The sequence below is a fragment of the Delphinapterus leucas genome, chromosome 2, assembly GCF_059928025.1.
Source record: "Delphinapterus leucas isolate spDelLeu-1000000601 "Yukka" chromosome 2, BTC_Dleu_Yukka2, whole genome shotgun sequence".
Taxonomy (NCBI): Eukaryota; Metazoa; Chordata; class Mammalia; order Artiodactyla; family Monodontidae; genus Delphinapterus; species Delphinapterus leucas.
Genome location: NC_143130.1, coordinates 159,280,011 through 159,299,073, shown reverse-complemented (window position 1 = coordinate 159,299,073; position 19,063 = coordinate 159,280,011). Strand labels below are relative to the sequence as shown.

Sequence of the window (19,063 nt, the reverse complement as noted above, 5' to 3'; positions counted from 1 at the left end):
GGCCCTAGACCACATGGGCTTCAGTAGTTGTGGTGCACGCACTTCAGTAGTTGTGGCGTGTGGACTCAGTAGCTGTGGCTCGCAGGCTCTAGAGCACAGGCTCAGTAGTTGTGACTCATGGGGTTAGTTGCTCCATGGCATGTGGGATATTCCTGGACCAGGGGTTGAACCTGTGTCCCCTGCATTGGCAGGCAGATTCTTAACCACTGCACCACCAGGAAAGTCCCAAAAATCCTACCCTCGTTTACCTTACATTATATTGAGTGGGGTGACAAAATAAATGTGATAAATAAGTAAATAATGTAATATATGAGGTTATAAGCACGTTGTTGAAAGCAGTAGAGTAAGGGAAGGAGAGTTTGGGAGAGCACGGCACAGGGTTTAATATGTAGGCAATACTTAACTTTAAAAGTTAGACAAGAGTCATGGAAAATTACCTTTCTGTTTGGTTCTACTAGGGATGGATATAATGGGAAGAAGAAAAATAGCATCAGTTATAGGAATTCTATGTGTATCTTATGTTGTGTTGGCCTTAGGCTTTTTTTTTAATATACAAATTTATTTATTTATGTATTTATTTTGGCTGTGTTGGGTCTTCATTGCTGCACGCAGGCTTTCTCTAGTTGTGGTGAGCAGGGGCTACTCATTGTTGTGGTGCATGGGCTTCTCATTGCGGTGGCTTCTTTTGTTGTGGCCACGGGCTTTAGGGCGTGCAGGCTTCAGTAGTTGCAGCATGCGGGCTCAGTAGTTGTGGCTTGTGGGCTCTAGAGCACAGGTTCAGTAGCTGTGGCTCACAGACTTTGTTGCCCCGCAGCATGTGGGATCTTCCCGGACCAGGGATTGAACTCGTGTCCCCTGCGTTGGCAGGTGGATTCTTAACCACTGCGCCACCAGGGAAATCCAAGGCTTTTTCTCTTGCTAAACTTTATTAAGAACCAGAAAGAGGAGTCATATAGTGTCCCACTAAGAAAAACTAAACATTAACATATGATAATTCTTTTTAAAATATTTTTTTTGTTTTTTATTTTAGTGGTCAGGATTATTCTCTCTACACATACCACTTAAAAATTGTTTGTTACTGTCCTGCAGTGATTCTCAAATTTTGGTATCAGAATCACTTTACATTCTTAAAATTTTTCAGAACTCAAAGATCTTTTATTAATGTACATTGTGTATATCAATATCTGTCATATTAAAAATTAAAACTGGGTATTTGAAAATATTTATACCTTTAAAATAATAATTATAAATCCATTCATACTGACATAAAAATCAATGAAATTTAACTGTTTTTCAATACAAAAAAAATTAAAGAGTGACTTTGTTTTTTGAACGTTTGGAAATCTCTTTAATTGCTGTCTTAAAAGAAGATGGCTGCATTTTCAGTTTTGCTTCTTCATCTAATCTGTTGTTATATTACCTGTCATGTAATGCCTGAAGAAACTGCATTTTACATTCATGAGAAATTGAATGTGGAAAAGACAAGTAACATTTTAGTATTATAATTAAGGGGTCTTGGATGGTGCCCAAACACCCTTTGAGAATTGCTGGTCTAGTGCAATTGAAAGATGTAAATTGTGCCAATAGTAAAAGTTAGGGATGCCCTTTAATTTTTTTTTAAAGACAGTACAGTAGAATCTGTTATGGAACTTATAGATAAAACACTATATGATCTCTATACATGTTATATGTCATAGCCTATCCACTAATTAACACTAGATTACAACCCCATTTTTCTTTTAGTAAATATTTATCAGTATTGGCACTGTGTAAGTCATTTCTTTGCATAAGGAATATGCAGTAGTCTATTATAAAAGCATAAAACTGTCATTGGGGAGAAATGCAAAAGAACCACATATCTGTGCATTTAGATAATTATATCAAATGCCCAGCTTTTTCATAAAAGCTTCAGAAGGTGAGGTGTGAAGTTTGTAATCTCTCAAAGTGATTGCCTTTATTTCTATAGAGCACTTGAATTCTTTTATACATCTTAGAATCAGCTCGTCAGTCTTAGAAAAGAACCTACTGGTGTTTTGATAGGGTTATGTTAAATGTATAGATTAATTTGAGAATGGACATCTTAATATTGATGATATTTTCCAATCTATGAACATGGTGTATCTATCCATTAATTTAGGTTGTCTTTAACTTTTCTCATGATGTTTTGTAATTTTCAGCAAACAGGTCTTGCACATCCTTTTTAGATTTATTCCTATTTTTTAAATTTATGATGTTATATAAAATAACTTTAAAATTTGAATTTCCAACATTCTTTTCTAGTAGGTATAAATACAATTGATTTTTTTGTATATTAAACTTGTATTTTGTAACCTTAAGCTCATTTATTACTTGTAGTAGCTTTTAGTAGTTGTTGTTGTTTATTCCTTGCATTTAGAGTTTTCCTTGTACATGATCATGTCCTCTGCAAATAAGGACAGTTTTGCTTTCTTCTTTCTTTTCTTTTTCCCTTGTCTTAATCAACTGGTTGGAACCTTCAGTACATATTAAACTAACCTTGTTTTCCTGGGATAAACTCCAATTTGTCAAAACGTATTTCTCCTTTTACATATGGCTGGATTTGATTTAGTGATAGTTTGTTAAGAATTTTTGCATCTGTGTGGGTGAGGAATATTGGTTTATAACTTCTTTTCTTGTAATGTCTTTATCAGATTTGAATGTTAGTATAACAGTGACTCTTAACATGAGTTGTTTATTTTTGGGAAACATTTGTGTAAAGTTTGTATTATTTCTTTGTAAATGTAGCATAAAATTCATCAATGAAATCTTCTGCGCCTGTAGTTTTTGTTTTGGGAAGATTTTTAATTTTAAACCTGAATTCTTTAATGTATGGTTTTTCAGAATTTCTGCTTCTTCTTGAGTCAGTTTTGTTACTGTGTGCCTTTTAAGATATTTTTCCATTTTATTGCAGTTGTCAAATTTATTGGCTTAAAGCTTTTTGTAATATCCCCTTTTTAATTCTTTTAGTTTCTGTAAGATCTGTGCTGATGTCTCTTATTATATTCCTGATATAGGTAATTTGTTTTCTCTTTTTTTCTTTATAAGTCTTGCTGAGGGTTTTATTACTATTTTTAAGGAAACAGCCTTCAAATTTAAATTTTTTTCTGTTGTTTGTCTTTTTAATGTTTTATTGATCTCTATTGTTATTTTTATTTCCTTTCTTTTACTTCCTTTTTGTAGCATTTGTTATTCTCCTGGATTCCCAAGTTGAAAATGTATTTTAATACTTCTCTTTCCTAATATAGTCGTTTAAAGTTATAAATTTCCATCTTAGCAATACTTCAAATGCATTCCACAAATTCTGGTATCTTGTCTTTTTATTATCACTTAGTCTGAATTAGAAACTATTTCCCTTGTGATTTCTTCTCTGACCTATGGGGTTTTTTTTGAAGTGTACTACTTAATTTCCAGTTATGTAGTTTTCTAGATATTTTATCATCAGTTTCTAAATTTAGTACCCTTGCAGTCATAAAACATACTCTTGATTCAATGATTTTGATCCTTTTCTGAGACTTGTTTTATGGCCCCAAATGTGGTCTATCTCAGTAAATTTTCCATGTGCACTTGAAAATGTTATGTTCTGAATTTATTGTGAAATGTTCTGTAAAAATCACTTATGCTAAATTGTTTCACACTGTTCTATGTCCCTGGTGATTCCTATATCCCTACTGATATTGTTAATTTCTTTTCTTGAAATTGTTTATTTCTATCAGTAACTGATAGAGGATTTTTAAAATATCCAGCTATTACTTTGTGTGTGTGATTTTTTTTTCTCCAAATATTTTGAAACTCAGTTATTAGATCCCATCTTAGTACTGATTGTGGAAATGCATCTAGTTAGGAGCCTGTTGTAAGTCTCAGTAAAAGCAAAAGAGGGACTGACAGAGGACATTAGTAGTGGCAACAAATGCAAAAGATTTTGTGGAGGAATTAGTGCAGGATTGACCAGTGTAGGTGAATGAGAGAGAAGAGAGAAGACTCACAGGTCTTAGTGGTTTTGCCATTGGGAGAAATAGCAAAGTTGGGAAGGAGGAGCTGATTTGGTGGGAGAACAAGAGGGATCCTGTTTTTATCTATTCCTTAAAATCATAAAAAAAGGTCTCAGGAAGACCCAAACTTCTGTGACAGAGAGATGATATGGTAATTTCTTGCCTTATGGGTATAAGATGTATTAGGTGTAAGATGTTTTAGGTGCTACCTGGTGATTCAGAAATAATGAGAACTTAATATGGGTAATGAAGACCAAGCAAAGGCTGTTGTAGTTGCCTACTTACAAATGTATCTATTAGGAAGTAGGATGAAATAAATATGTTATTAGAAATATAAGCACCATGTTCCTGGTGAAAAGGGGAGTACTGATTACTTCTGTTAAGGCCCATATGGGGAGGTTTTTTGTAGGACATATCTTTTAATTTACATGGTGAAAAATGCAGCAGGATTTCTATAAGAAAGAGGAGGAGGAAAACTTCTCTCCAGGGGTTATCTGCATAGTGATCTCTTCTTGCATATCTCAGCATTTGTTTACAATGGTATACACAGAAGAGGTGGAGGACAGCCAAACTGATGATTAAATTTAGATATTTCTGAAGTATCAAAGTTAATTGTTGTAGAAATTTATATTTGATTCCCTTCACTATCTTACGAACTTGTCTGTTAGGTAGAACAATGTTAACCTATTTATAAGTGAAACATGACAGAAAAATATCCAGTGAATATTCTATTCATTGGAATAACCATTCTCTGCACTAATATTCTTAGTTTGATTTAGTGTCGTATTAACTGACATGTGCCAGGTTAACCTAGGCCCATGTACAAGGAGTTTCTATCAGTGAGTGCTGCCAGATTTGTAGATCTGAGTTGTTTTATGTTTCCTGGGCTATTTTAGGCCTGTAGGTTGGAGCTGGAATGTTCCAGAAGGAGAGGAAACCTATTGAGAAGTTAATGTCTTGGACCTCTTAGAAGTTTAGTAGTTATTGACTTAGAATTTTTTTCTTTTTTTTTTTTTAATTGGGGTATAGTTGTTTTACAGTGTTAGTTTCTACTGTACAGCGAAGTGGAGTTCCCTGTACTATACAGCGGGTTCTCATTAGTTATCTTTGACTTAGAAATTCTTCATTGTTATGAAACAATATTTGACGATCATGCAGCTTATATAAATGTTAGTCATTGTCTAGTCTAATAACAAGGAAAACCAATTTTTTCTATTGCCTATTGGAGTATAATTAAAAATTCTAAATTAAGGGATAATCTCTAAGTGTCATGTAATTTATTTGGATTCTGGTTATTTTAGCACTTTATTTTACATTTCACCGGTTTGTTCGGAAGTTTAGTGATCTTGATCATTAGAGATAATGAAAGATTATTTTAATTGATTGAGGAAATTATTTGAACTCATTAAACTATTATTTTGTTTAATGTGAAATTATGTCTTCCCTCATGTATTTTCAGGCTTTCTTCATAATTATTTTCAAAAACCAATTGAAAAACAGTGGGTTTTTAAAAAATTATGTCCACTATTTGAGTCAAATCAGAATTTCATTTTAATCTTAATCTGTGTTTTTGCTTATATATGTTTCATTACAGTAATTTTACTTCTCATGTGTTTAGTGTTATGATTTAAAATCTAGCCAGGGCAAAGGTCAACAGGGATTGAAATTAAACTCAATTGGCTAAATGTTCCTAGGACCAGCATTGAATAAATTAATGATATGCCTGGAGCTCCTGATAACCAGATCTATGCAGGTGTCAACTTTGAATTATATAATCAACATTCACATTGTTAGTGAGTAAATTGACAATAGAAAGTTATGGCTAATTATTCTTTAGTTAGGTATAAGTATCTCCACCCACCTGCCCATGTGGGTAATGAGCCTGATGCTTGTACTACTTCTATTGGCTAAACTTAATTTTGGAGACAAACATTTTCAATATTTTAAGTAATATAGTCCGTTAGCAACAGTGAAGTATTGATTGAATGGAGAGTTCAGATATCTAAAGTTTACATTTTTCCTCTCCTAAATTATTGGATGTATTTCTGTATTCTGGAAAATCCATAAATGTTAAATATACTATACAAATGAATTCCTAGATTTTCTTCTTTGATCCTTTTATAGATTATTTGTATTATTTTCTGCTGTTTCATACGACAGCAAAGCTGGTCTACTTAAATTTGAATCATGAGCATATTCAGGGAGAAAAATAAGATAAAGTTGCATGTGCTAAAATGATTTGATGTGAGTTTTTAGGTTAGTAATTAGCTTTTATTAAATTCAAAGCATATCTTTGCTGTGTTTGAGCTCTTTTAAGCTAACGCTTCTTTTCTATTTTTGTTTTGTATATATTCGTTATCGATTGTAGTAGGCAGAATAATACCAGCTCACCTCCCCCAAAGATGTCTACATCCTAATCCCCAGAACCTTTTAATATGTTACATTATATGCCAAAAGAGATTTTGTAGCTATATTCATATAAGGGTTTAGAGGAGATGAAATTGTCCTGGATTATCTATTTAGGCCTACTGTAATCATAAGCATTCTTAGAAGTGAAAGCGGAAGCAGAAAAGGGAGTCACATGATTCGATGTGAGAAAGACTCAATGTACCATTCATTGATGGCCTTGAAGATAGAGGAAGTTGACCAAAGCCAAGGAATGTGGCTGGTCTCTAAGAAGCTAGAAAAGTTAAGGAAATTGATTCTTCTCTGGAACCTCTAGAAAGGAATGCAACCTTGCTGACACCACGATTTTAGCCCAGTGAGACCCGTACAGGACTTCTAATGTACAGAGTTGTAACATCATAAATTTGCATTGTTCTAATGCAGAAAGTCTGTGGCAATTTGTTACAGTGTACATGCAAACTAATACACCAGTAAAATCATGAAGTTAGAGATTTGTAATAGTTTCTCTGTCTCTTGGTTCTCAGTTCTGTTTATGTCAAGTAATTCTCCAGCCTGCTTGAACCTCTTTGGGTACATGTGCCCATCTTTGGACATTTGTCAGAAAGTTAAGAATATATGTATATTACTTTCAGTCTACTAAAACTAACTTGGAAATGCACTGAGACAGTTCTCAAAATGTGTGAAATGTGGTACTTTCAAAATGAATATAATTTCATTATATTCACCTGTATAACATTTATTGCTGTGTGCCTGACACTGTTTAAGTGCTTTAAGAAATTTATTATTTCAGTTATTCCCAAATAGGTACCATCATCCAGCTTTCAAAAAAAATAAAACAGTCAGGCGGGCCTCTCACTGCTGTGGCCTCTCCTGTTGTGGAGCACAGGCTCCGGACGCGCAGGCTCAGCGGCCATGGCTCACGGGCCCAGCCACTCCGCGGCATGTGGGATCCCCCCGGACCGGGGCACGAACCTGTGTCCCCTGCATCGGCAGGCGGACTCTCAACCACTGCGCCATCAGGGAAGCCCCACATTATGACTTTTATGGCCCCTTAGGCATTTTTGCCTTCATGGGTCCCTTCAAAGAAAATTAGATTTTTGACTACATGGGTATGAAGATGAATATAATCCAGGCTAGATTTATTATTATATATTCATTATTATATTTGTTTTTCTTCTGGCTTTATAATCAGTTAAGATGAAGACATTTTCATTGGCTGTAGACGCTGTGCCTACTGTGCTTAGTGGAAAAGTATAGGCTGGATGTAAGAGTATAGGCTATGCTCTGAGGTCCTCTGGGGGCTCTAGCTGTGCAGTAGGTGGTGAGGGAGACACTGATAATGGGTTTCCTTAGGAAGTTACATATGGGGAACCTGAGTCTGAGTAGCCATGAGCTAGGCAAGGGATGACGGCAGAGTTGTCCTAGCAGAGGGAACCACGTGTGTGAAGGGCTGAAGTGGGAAGGAGCTTGGCTGGAACATAATGAGATAAGGAAATTAAAGGGCAGACACAAAGATTGTGGTTGACCTAATGTTATACACCTACTAGATTAAAAAAAATTATTTGTCCCTACAGTGAACTCAATTTTCAGATGACTGGTACACATTTGGTAGATATTAAGCTTCAATTTGTGGTTGCATTCTTGACTAAGTATTTGAAATTTGATTATTCTTTATTGTTGATGGAGCTGGGATCCATAATGCTTTAGATAACAGATGTGGTGGCTGAGAATAAACATGCGTGCCGTGAAATTTAAAATGGAAATATTTTAAAATAGTGGATGGCAACATATTGTATATAAAGCTTATATTGCTTTATAGCTATGAAATTTTAATTTGAAACTCCAAGGAAAATTTTCTTAATTTATTAATTTGAAAGCTTTCCTGAGAGCATTTAAAACCTACCCTCACACTTATGATTTGAAAGAAAGATTGCTTTCTTCTACTTCCTCGTCTCCTGCAACTAGTGACTTTACCAAGATTTTTTTGGTGGTTTCTCACCTACCTACTCCTCCCTCTGCATTTAGACTACTGTCTTATTTAGCTCCTTATTCCTTCATATCTTCTAAGGTTGCTGAAGCTTCTTATTTGCAAGGTCCTCCTGACTTCTAGTTGCTGTCTTCTACTTGATTGGTCTTTACCTCTGAGCCTGCCAGAGCCCCCAAGACAGGTGACTTTCCCAAGCAGGCACACTCCTATGGGTGTGTTCAAGTTCACACCATTCCCTGGGCCCCAGATATCCTCCATCTATTTCTCTGCTATTTAATAAAGCACTTGGTAAACTGACATCTTTTAGGAATAACCTTGAATATGCTTAGATTACTACAAAAACAGGAAATCATTTTAAAACTGTGATCTTGTAATTTTTATAATGAATTACTTGGCAACACACCCCATAATTGATCTCCACCCAGTAGTGCTTCATTGGAGAAAACACACCATGTGCACACACGCCACTGCTGTCCTAATCAGTTCTGCCAGATGCATCTTCATTAAACACAGCTTAGAGCCCATGACTGCTCGGCTCAGATACCTTCTGTGGCTTTCTCCCTGCTGAATAATTAATGTTCAAACTCTTACAGGTGCCCCATCATTTTTTCCCTCTCTTTCCTTGTTATCACCCTTGCTAGGAACATTTTTCCTTTTACTACCCTATTACTGTTAAAACTTTTGAATATTGCATGACATTTGCCATTTACTGCCCTTTCCTCTGATTATGTGCATATATGTCTCTTTATATTTTTAATCTCTTGTTTTTAGACCCTTGTTTTCCCATTGCATCTGGCATCATGTTTTATATTTAAACAGGAAATAAACATACTTACTGAATGTTTGGGTAAGTGGGCAGGCGGATGGATGGATGGATAGATCAATAGATAAATGGATAGCACAGATTTAGCATCCTTCTTCTTTATCCCATTTATTATGGTGTCTTCATCAGAAGCTATATCCCCTTATCATATCTACTCTTAGACACTTAGGTCTGTTCTACCAGTCAAAAAGAAAACAAACATCAGTGTTGATTTATTCATATTTCTGCTTCTTCAAGACACGGGAATAAACATGAAGTAATAGACAACTTGGAATTATCCACCAAACTACTCTGATGATGTCCTGTATTAACTAAGCTGTTTTCAATATATCTTTTGAAACTAGGATAATTGGCAATAAGAGAAGCTTTCCGCTATTTATCTTTCCAGAGTCAAGTCCTTCAAGTTCTCCCTAATTTGGAAAGACTTTGATACACACATTCTCTTTCCTAGTTTAGATGAATAGTTCATCACATCAACCATGAGAGATTACAGACTTGCTTTATTTCCTATTGAAACTATTCATTTTGTTCTCTAGTATTTAAAATTCATTTCTTAACCATGTCACACTTTGAAAAGATTCCTCACCACAGTCCCCTACAGGTGATGTTTGATCTCTATGTTCAACTGTTCAGCTTCATTGTCTTTGAGATATCCTTAGGCGAATGAAGGAAGCTAACATTTCTTGAGGGCTTGCTAATATTCAGGATTTTATATGTTGTTTATATGTTTTATATGTCTTATTTCATATTTAAAACAACCATGAGAGGTTATTAATCGCATTTTACAGTCGGGCAGCTGAGTCTGGGAAGCAGTGGGGGTAGATTGTTTCTCACGATATGGGACAGTGAATTACAGATGGGAGAGGACTTTGTGAAACTCAGGGTTGTGTTCCTACTATCATATCACATGTCAATATGGATCAGCACTCCACAGTCAACTTCAGTGGGCCTTGCAAACTGGAAACAACCTGCTCTTCCTCACTTTTGGGGGATCTAGTTCCTGAAGTTGTAAAGAGATCAAGTTTTTATTAAGAATGTTAGAAAGAAAATTGCTCTGTTGAAATATCTTTTTTGGCTACCATAACAACTAAACCACTAAAAATGCTTTTCTAGAAAAAAATGGTCAGTTTTGCTGTTTGGACATTAACTCCCTAGTTGTGATAGCTCTAATATTCCCAGAATTTTCTTTCACGTCATTTTAGCATGTGGTAGTCTATAATTTCATGGCTAGGAATAGCAAGCCTCAGGCCCGTTTAATGAAGTTAATTCTAATATGGAATAGATCCTTTCTCTCCCATAAAGAGGGAACTAAGTTCAAACCATCTACTTTTTTGGTCATGAGAAGTTTGGCTCTCTTCAAAGGTTTCAGAGTTCACTGGGTTCAGGACAGGTGTGTATCCAATTTATAATTCACAGTTTCTTCCTTCTTTCCTCCCTTAACATGGTCATATCTCCCCCCTAGAACCTCAGCCGAGTCTGGCAGTGTCATCAACAGTTGCTCTCAGGTTAACGTCCCTCTACCTTCTTCGGTTCTGACTGTAGTGACTCAACACACCTTAACACAGAGCACTTTCATCTTGAGAAGGGGGATGTAAACTGCAGCTGAAGGATTTAGCTAAGATGTAAAGATATTTTGAAACTCTGAGGTTACTAGAAACTAAAATGTCTATGGCAGTTGGAAGGAGTTTTTTCTTCAAAGATCTTCAGAAGGGGAGACATCTATGTAGTATGATTTAGCAGCAGTGAAATGCTAATGATTATGAACAAGTAGAGGAGTTAGTTTTCTTATTCTTTCTTTAACTGAAATTGTGAACTCTCATTTAAACAAGGAACTGACCTTGCTTTCCAGGCACTTTGTGGCGATGGCTGTTTAATGTGAACATTTCACAGAGGTATATTTCTAGGTAACATGATCTCTTGTTCTTCCATATCAGTGAGGCCTCCGATGGGTTTAGTTTAATATTTGTATTGTTCATGGTGAGGTTAAAATGATTTTTAGGGCAGTACAGGCAAGAGAAAATGGCGGCTGTGTGTAATACATCTTCAGAGATACTCTCTAAACACACAAATTCTCATAATATTTCACTAAATATGCTTATCATAATGGTGTTCATTAAGGGAGGAGAGGAAAGGCAAATGCAATTTCAATGAAATAACAAGTTTTCAAGCAAACATTCTTCATGTACAAGTTCTTCTCAAAAAATAAACTGTTAAAAGAGGAAAATATAGCTAATTAATGTGTGTTTACATTCCACTTGGAACTCAGTGTAAAAACACAGGCCTACTGTATTCACACTGTTCTGCAATATTGATATCTGCATATATGTTTATACTAATTTTCTACTTAAATCTAAAAATTATCACTTTTTTTTGCTCTTCTCTCAATCCAGGCAGAGAAATAATCTGTCAGTTATTAAGAGATAATAAAAAAGCTTTGATTTAAATACATTAGGAATACGAATTAAGAATTTGAGGGAATTCCCTGGAGGTCCAGTGGTTAGGACTCTGCGCTTCCACTGCAGGGGGCACAGGTTCGATCCCTAGTCGGGGAACTAAAATCCTGCATGCTGTGCGGTGTGCCAAAAAAAAAAAAGAATTTGAAATATCTTTCTGCTCTTTGGATTTGAATTCGATACTAACACTTTCTATACAGTTGCCATAGAAATGTGTACCTGTACATCTTTTCCTCTTCTTTTGAAATCTGTGGAGCAAATATTTAAAATATACTTCTGGCAGACAGGTGCTTTAGGGTTTGCTTTCTCTGACATCTGGAATGAGCTGGGATGAGTGTCTGCACTTCCTCCTGAGGCTTCTGCTTGCAAACCTTTTTTATTGATTGATTATTTTTTAAAGGTTACTGTAAATTGATCTTCATTCCATGTTAAACTAAAGTACCTTACTGTTTAACTTCTTTACAATCACCCCTCCCCAGGTCAAATTGTAACCTTGTTTTTGTGTAAGTCTTGGTGTAAGGCTGGCGTTAGACAAGACATAAGTGTTGTTTGGCCTCCAACGTACGTCTCCATGTAAACCACTCTGAACTTTTTTACAATGATTTTGTATTGGTCTTTCAATTTCCACGCTTCCATAACCATGGCCAGGTGACTGAGCATCTCATTACTTTTCCACAGCTCTAGCTCCATCTAAATTTCTAGTTTATTTTTCATTTGCAATTTTTTTTACAGTCTTTCTTTAGTTCAGTTTTTCTCCATGAGCACCTTGAAATGTCTCCCTCCTTTTACATTTCTGGTTCTCAAATATTTTATTCACCTTTCAGCATCTCAGTCCTAAAGTCCATTTTGTAAGAAATTGGTTTGTAGGAATTAACTATGTTCACATTCAGCCCCTTCTCCTTGAAATATCCATCTATTCTTTTTTCAATTTAATTTTTTATTAAAATTTTTTTTGAAAGAAATATCCATTCTTTTTTTTAAACATCTTTATTAGAGTATAATTGCTTTACAATGTTGTGTTAGCTTCTGCTGTGTAACAACATGAATCAGCTATACATATACATATATCCCCATATCCCCTCCCTCTTGCTTCTCCCTCCCACCCTCCCTATCCCAGCCCTTTAAGTGGGCACAAAGCACCAAGCTGATCTCCCTGTGCCATGTGGATGCTTTCCACTAGCTATCTGTTTTACTTTGATAGTGTATATATGTCAGTTCCACTCGCTCACTTCGTCCTAGCTTACCCTTCCCCCTCCCCATGTCCTCAAGTCCATCTCTACGTCTGCGTCTTTATTCCTGTCCTGCCCCTAGGTTCTTCAGAACTATTTTTTTTTTTTTAGATTCCATATATGTGTGTTAGCATATGGTATGTGTTTTTCTCTTTCTGACTTAACTTCATTCTGTATGACAGACTGTAGGAACACCCACCTCACTACAAATAACTTAATTTCGTTTCTTTTCATGGCTGAGTAATATTCCATTGTATATATGTGCCATATCTTCTTTATCCATTCATCCGATGATGGGCACTTAGGTTCTTTCCATCTCTGGGCTATTGTAAATAGAGCTGCAGTGAACATTTTGGTACATGACTCTTTTTGAATTTTGGTTTTCTCAGGGTATATGCCCAGTAGTGGGATTGCTGGGTCATATGGTAGTTCTATTTGTACTTTTTTAAGGAACCTCCAAACTGTTCTCCATAGTGGCTGAACCAGTTCACATTCCCACCAGCAGTGCAAGAGTGTTCCCTTTTCTCCACACCCTCTCCAGCATTTATTGTTTCTAGATTTTTTGATGATGGCCATTCTGACTGGTGTGAGATGATATCTCATTGTAGTTTTGATTTGCATTTCTCTAATGATTAATGATGTTGAACATTCTTTCATGTGTTTGTTGGTAGTCTGTATATCTTCTTTGGAGAAATGTCTGTTTAGGTCTTCTGCCCATTTTTGGGTTGGGTTGTTTTTTTTTTTTTTAATTGAGCTGCATGAGCTGTTTGTAAATTTTGGAAATTAATCCTTTGTCAGTTGCTTCATTTGCAAATATTTTCTCCCATACTGAGGGTTGTCTTTTGGTCTTGTTTATGGTTTCCTTTGCTGTGCAAAAGCTTTGAAGTTTCATTAGGTCCCATTTGTTTATTTTTGTTTTTATTTCCATTTCTCTAGGAGGTGGGTCAGAAAGGATCTTGCTGTGATTTATGTCATAGAGTGTTCTGCCTATGTTTTCCTCTAAGAGTTTTATAGTGTCTAGCCTTACATTTAGGTCTTTAATCCATTTTGAGTTTATTTTTGTGTATGGTGTTAGGGGGTGTTCTAGTTTCATTCTTTTACATGCGGCTGTCCTGTTTTCCCAGCACCACTTAGTGAAGAGGCTGTCTTTACTCCATTGTATATTCTTGCCTCCTTTATCAAAGATAAGGTGACCATATGTGCGTGAGTTTATCTCTGGTCTTTCTATCCTGTTCCATTGATCTATGTTTCTCTTTTTGTGCCAGTACCATACTATCTTGATTACTGTAGCTTTGTAGTATAGTCTGAAATCAGGGAGCCTGATTCCTCCAGCTCCATTTTTCGTTCTCAAGATTGCCTTGGTTATTCAGGGGCTTTTGTGTTTCCGTACGAATTGTGAAATTTTTTGTTGTAGTTCTGTGAAAACTGCCATTGGTAGTTTGATAGGGATTGCATTGAATCTGTAGATTGCTTTGGGTAGTATAGTCATTTTCACAATGTTGATTCTTCCAATCCAAGAACATGGTATATGTCTCCATCTGTTTGTATCATCTTTAATTTTTTCATCAGTGTCTTATAGTTTTCTTCGTACAGGTCTTTTGTCTGCTTAGGTAGGTTTATTCCTAGCTATTTTATTCTTTTTGTTGCAGTGGTAAATGGAAGTGTTTCCTTAATTTCTTTTTCAGATTTTATCAGTAGTGTATTGGAATGCAAGAGATTTCTGTGCATTACTTTTGTATCCTGCTGCTCTACCAAATTCATTGATTAGCTTTAGAAGTTTTCTGATAGCACCTTTAGGATTCTCTATGTATAGTATCATGTCATCTGCAAACAGTGACAGTTTTACTTCTTCTTTTCCGATTTGGATTCCTTTTATTTCCTTCTGTTCTCTGGTTGCTGTGCCTAAAACTTCCAAAACTATGTTGAATAATAGTGGTGAGAGTGGGCAACCTTGTCTTGTTCCTGATCTTAGTGGAAATGGTTTCAGTCTTTCACCATTGAGAATGAAGTTGGCTGTGGGTTTGTCATATATGGCCTTTATTATTTTGAGGTAAATTCCCTCTCTGTCTTTCTGGAGGGTTCTTGTCATAAATGGGTGTTGAATTTTGTTGAAAGCTTTTTCTGCATCTATTGAGATGATCATATGGTTTTTCTCCTTCAATTTGTTAATATGGTGTATCACGTTGGTTGATTTGCATATATTGAAGAATTCTTGCATTCCTGGGACCAACCCCACTTGATCATGGTGTATGATCCTTTTAATGTGCTTTTGGGGTCTGTTTGGTAGTATTTTGTTGGGGATTTTTGCATCTATGTTCATCAATGATATTGGCCTGTAGTTTTCTTTTTTGGTGACATCTTTCTGTGGTTTTGCTGTCAGGGTGATGGTGCCCTCATAGAATGGTTTGGGGAGTGTTCCTCCCTCTGCTATATTTTGGAGGAGTTTGAGAAGGATAGGTGTTAGTTGTTCTCTAAATGTTTGATAGAATTTGCCTGTGAAGCCATCTGGTCCTGAGCTTTTGTTTGTTGGAAGATTTTTAATCACAGTCTCATTTTCAGTGCTTGTGATTGGTCTGTTTTTATATTCTATTTCTTCCTGGTTCACTCTCAGAAGGGTGTGCTTTTCTAAGAACTTGTCCATTTCTTCCAAGTTGTCCATTTTGTTGGCATAGAGTTGCTTGTAGTAATCTCTCATGATCCTTTGTATTTCTGCAGTGTCAGTTGTTACTTCTCCTTTTTCATTTCTAATTCTGTTGATTTGAGTCTTCTCCCTTTTTTCCTTGATGAGTCTGGCTAATGGTTTATCAATTTTGTTTATCTTCTCAAAGAACCAGCTTTTAGTTTTATTGGTCTTTGCCATCATTTCCTTCATTTCTTTTTCATTTATTTGTGACCTGATCTTTATGATGCCTTTCGTTCTGCTAACTTTGGAGACTTTTTGTTCTTCTTTCTCTAATTGCTTTTGGTGTAATATTAGGTTGTTTATTTTAGGTGTTTCTTGTTTCTTGAGGTATGATTGTATTGCTATAAACTTCCCTCTTAGAACTGCTTTTGCCACACCCTGTAGCTTTGGGTCGTCATGTTTTCATTGTCATTTTTTTCTAGGTATTTTTTGATTTCCATTTTGAGTTCTTCAGTGATCTCTTGTTTATTTAGTAGTGTATTGTTTAGCCTCCATGTCTTTGTATTTTATGCAGTTTTTTTCCTGTAATTGATATCTAGTCTCACAGTATTGTGGTCAGAAAATATACCTGATACGATTTCAATTTTCTTTAATTTCCGAAGGCTTGATTTTGACCCAAGATGTGATCTATTTTGGAGAACGATGTGCACTTGAGAAGAAGGTGTGTCATTCCGCTTCTGGGCAGAATGTCCTAAAAATATCAATAAAGTCCATCTAATTTATTGTGTCATTTAAAGTTTGTGTTTCCTTTTTTATTTTCTATCTGGATGATCTTTCTGTTCATGTAAGTGGGGTGTTATAAAGGCCCCACTAGTATTGTGTTACTGTCGATTTCTCATTTTATGGCTGTTAGCATTTGCCTTATGTATTGAGGTGCTCCTGTGTTGGGTGCATAAATACTTATAATTGTTGTTTTCTTCTTGGATTGATCCCTTGATCATTATTTAGTGTCCTTCCTTGTCTCTTGTAACAGTCTTTATTTTAAAGTCTATTTTATCTGATATGAGTATTGCTACTTCAGCGTTCTTGTGATTTCCATTTGCATGGCATACCTTTTTCCATCCCCTCACTTTCTGTCTGTATGTGTCCCTAGGTCTGAAGTAGGTGTCTTGTAGACAGTATATATATGGGTCTTGTTTTCGTATCCATTCGGCCAGTGTATGTCTTTTCCTTGAAGCATTTAATGCATTTATATTCAAGGTGATTATTGATATGTATGTTCCTATTACCATTTTCTCAATTGATTTGGGATTGTTTTTGTGGGTCTTTTGCTTCCCTTGTGTTTCCTGCTTAGAGAAGTTCCTTTAGCATTTGTTGTAAAGCTGGTTTGGTGGTACTGAATTCTCTTAGCTTTTGCTTGTCTGTAAAACTTTTGATTTCTCCATCAAGTCTGAATGAGATCCTTGCTGGGTAGAGTAATACTGGTTGTAGGTTATTCCCCTTCATCACTTTAAATATGTCCTGCCAGTCCTCTCTGGCTTGCAGAGTTTCTGCCGACAGATCAGCTGTTAACGTTATGGGGATTCCCTTGTATGTTGTTTTTCCCTTGCTGCTTTTAATATTTTTCTTTTAATTTATTTTTTGATAGTTTGATTAATATGTGTCTTGGTGTGTTTCTCCTTGGATTTACCCTGTATGAACTCTCTGTGCTTCATGGACTTGATTGACTATTTCCTTTCCCATATTAGGGAAGTTTTCAACTATAATCTCTTCCAATATTTTCTCAGTCCTTTTATTTTTCTTTTCTTCTGGGACCCCTATAATTCGAATGTTGGTGCATTTAATGTTGTCCCAGAGGTCTCTGAGACTGTCCTCAGTTCTTTTCATTCTTTTTTCTTTATTCTGCTCTGCGGTAGTTATTTCTACTATCTTATCTTCCAGGTCACTTATCCATTCTTCTGCCTTAGTTATTCTGCTATTGATTCCTTCTAGAAAATTTTTAATTTCATTTATTGTGTTGTTCATCATTGTTTGTTTGCTCTTTAGTTCTTCTAGGTCCTTGTTCAACGTTTCTTGTATTTGCTCCATTCTATCTCCAAGATTTTGGATCATCTTTACTGTCATTACTCTGAATTCTTTTTCAGGTAGACTGCCTATTTCCTCTTCATTTGTTTGGTCTGGTGGGTTTTTACCTTGCTCCTTCATATGCTGTGTGTTTCTCTTTCTTCTCGTTTTGCTTAACTTACTGTGTTTGGGGGTCTCCTTTTCTCAGGCTGCAGGTTTGTAGTTCCCTTTGTTTTTGGTGTCTGCCCCCAAGTGAGTAAGGTTGGTTCAGGGGCTTGTGTAGGCTTCCTGGTGGAGGGGAGTGGTGCCTGTGTTCTGGTGGATGAGGCTGGATCTTGTCTTTCTGGTGGGCAGGACCATGTCTGGTGGTGTGTTTTGGGGTATCTATGAACTTATTATGATTTTAGTCAGCTTCTCTGCTAATGGGTGGGGTTGTTTTCCTGTCTTGCTAGTTGTTTGGCATGGAGTGTCCAGCAGTAGAGCTTGCTGGTCGTTGAGTGGAGCTGGGTCTTAGCGTTGAGATGGAGATCTCTGGGAGAGCTCTTACTGATTGATATTACATGTGTCTGGGAGGTCTCTGGTGGCCAGTGTCCTGATCTCGGCTCTCCCTCCTCAGAGTCTCAGGTCTGACACCCAGCCGGAGTACCAACACCCTGTCAGTTACACGGCTCAGAAGAAGTGGGAGGAAAAAGAAGAAAAAAGAAAATACTACTAATAATAAAATAAAATAAAATTAAAAAGTTATTAAAATAAAAAATGAAATTATTAAAATTAATTATTAAAAATTAAAAAGTGATTAAAAAAAAGAAGAGAGTAACCAAACCAATATATAAATCCACTAATGCTAACAAATGCTAAAAACTAAACTAAGATAGGCATAAAAATCGGAAAGTATTTAGTCACGTACTGCAAACCCCAAGTCTACGGTTGCTTCCAAAGTCCACCACCTCAATTTTGGGATGATTCTTTGTCTATTCAGGTATTCCACAGATGCAGGGTACATCAAGTTGATTGTGGAGATTTAATCTGCTGCTCCTGAGGCTGCTGGGAGAAATTTCTCTTTGTCTTCTTTTTTCGCACAGCTCCTGGGGTTCAGCTTTGGATTTGGCCCCTCCTGTGTATGTAGGTCACTGTGTGGTGTCAGTTCTTGGCCAGGACAGGAGGGGGTTAAAGGAGTGGCTAATTAGGGACCCCTGGCTCACTCAGGCTGGGAGGAAGGAGGGGTATGGAACACGGGGTGAGCCTGCGGCGGCAGAGGCCAGCATGGTGTTGCAACAGCCTGAGGTGTGCCGTGTATTCTCCCGGGGAAGTTGTGCCTGGATCACGGAACCCTGGCAGTGGCGGGCTGCACAGGCTCCCAGGAGTGGAGGTGTGGATAGTGACCTGTGCTTGCACGCAGGATTCTTGGTGGTTGCAGCAGCAGCCTTAGCGTTTCATGCCCATCTCTGGTGTCCGTGCTGATAGCTGTGGC

General features: G+C 36.5%; 1 protein-coding gene across 8 annotated transcripts in view; it reads left to right on the top strand.

Moving 5' to 3' along the window:
- The window catches only part of CEP128 (centrosomal protein 128), a 455,276-nt gene that overhangs the window by 202,711 nt on the left and 233,502 nt on the right, over positions 1-19,063 (top strand). The window lies entirely within an intron of this gene.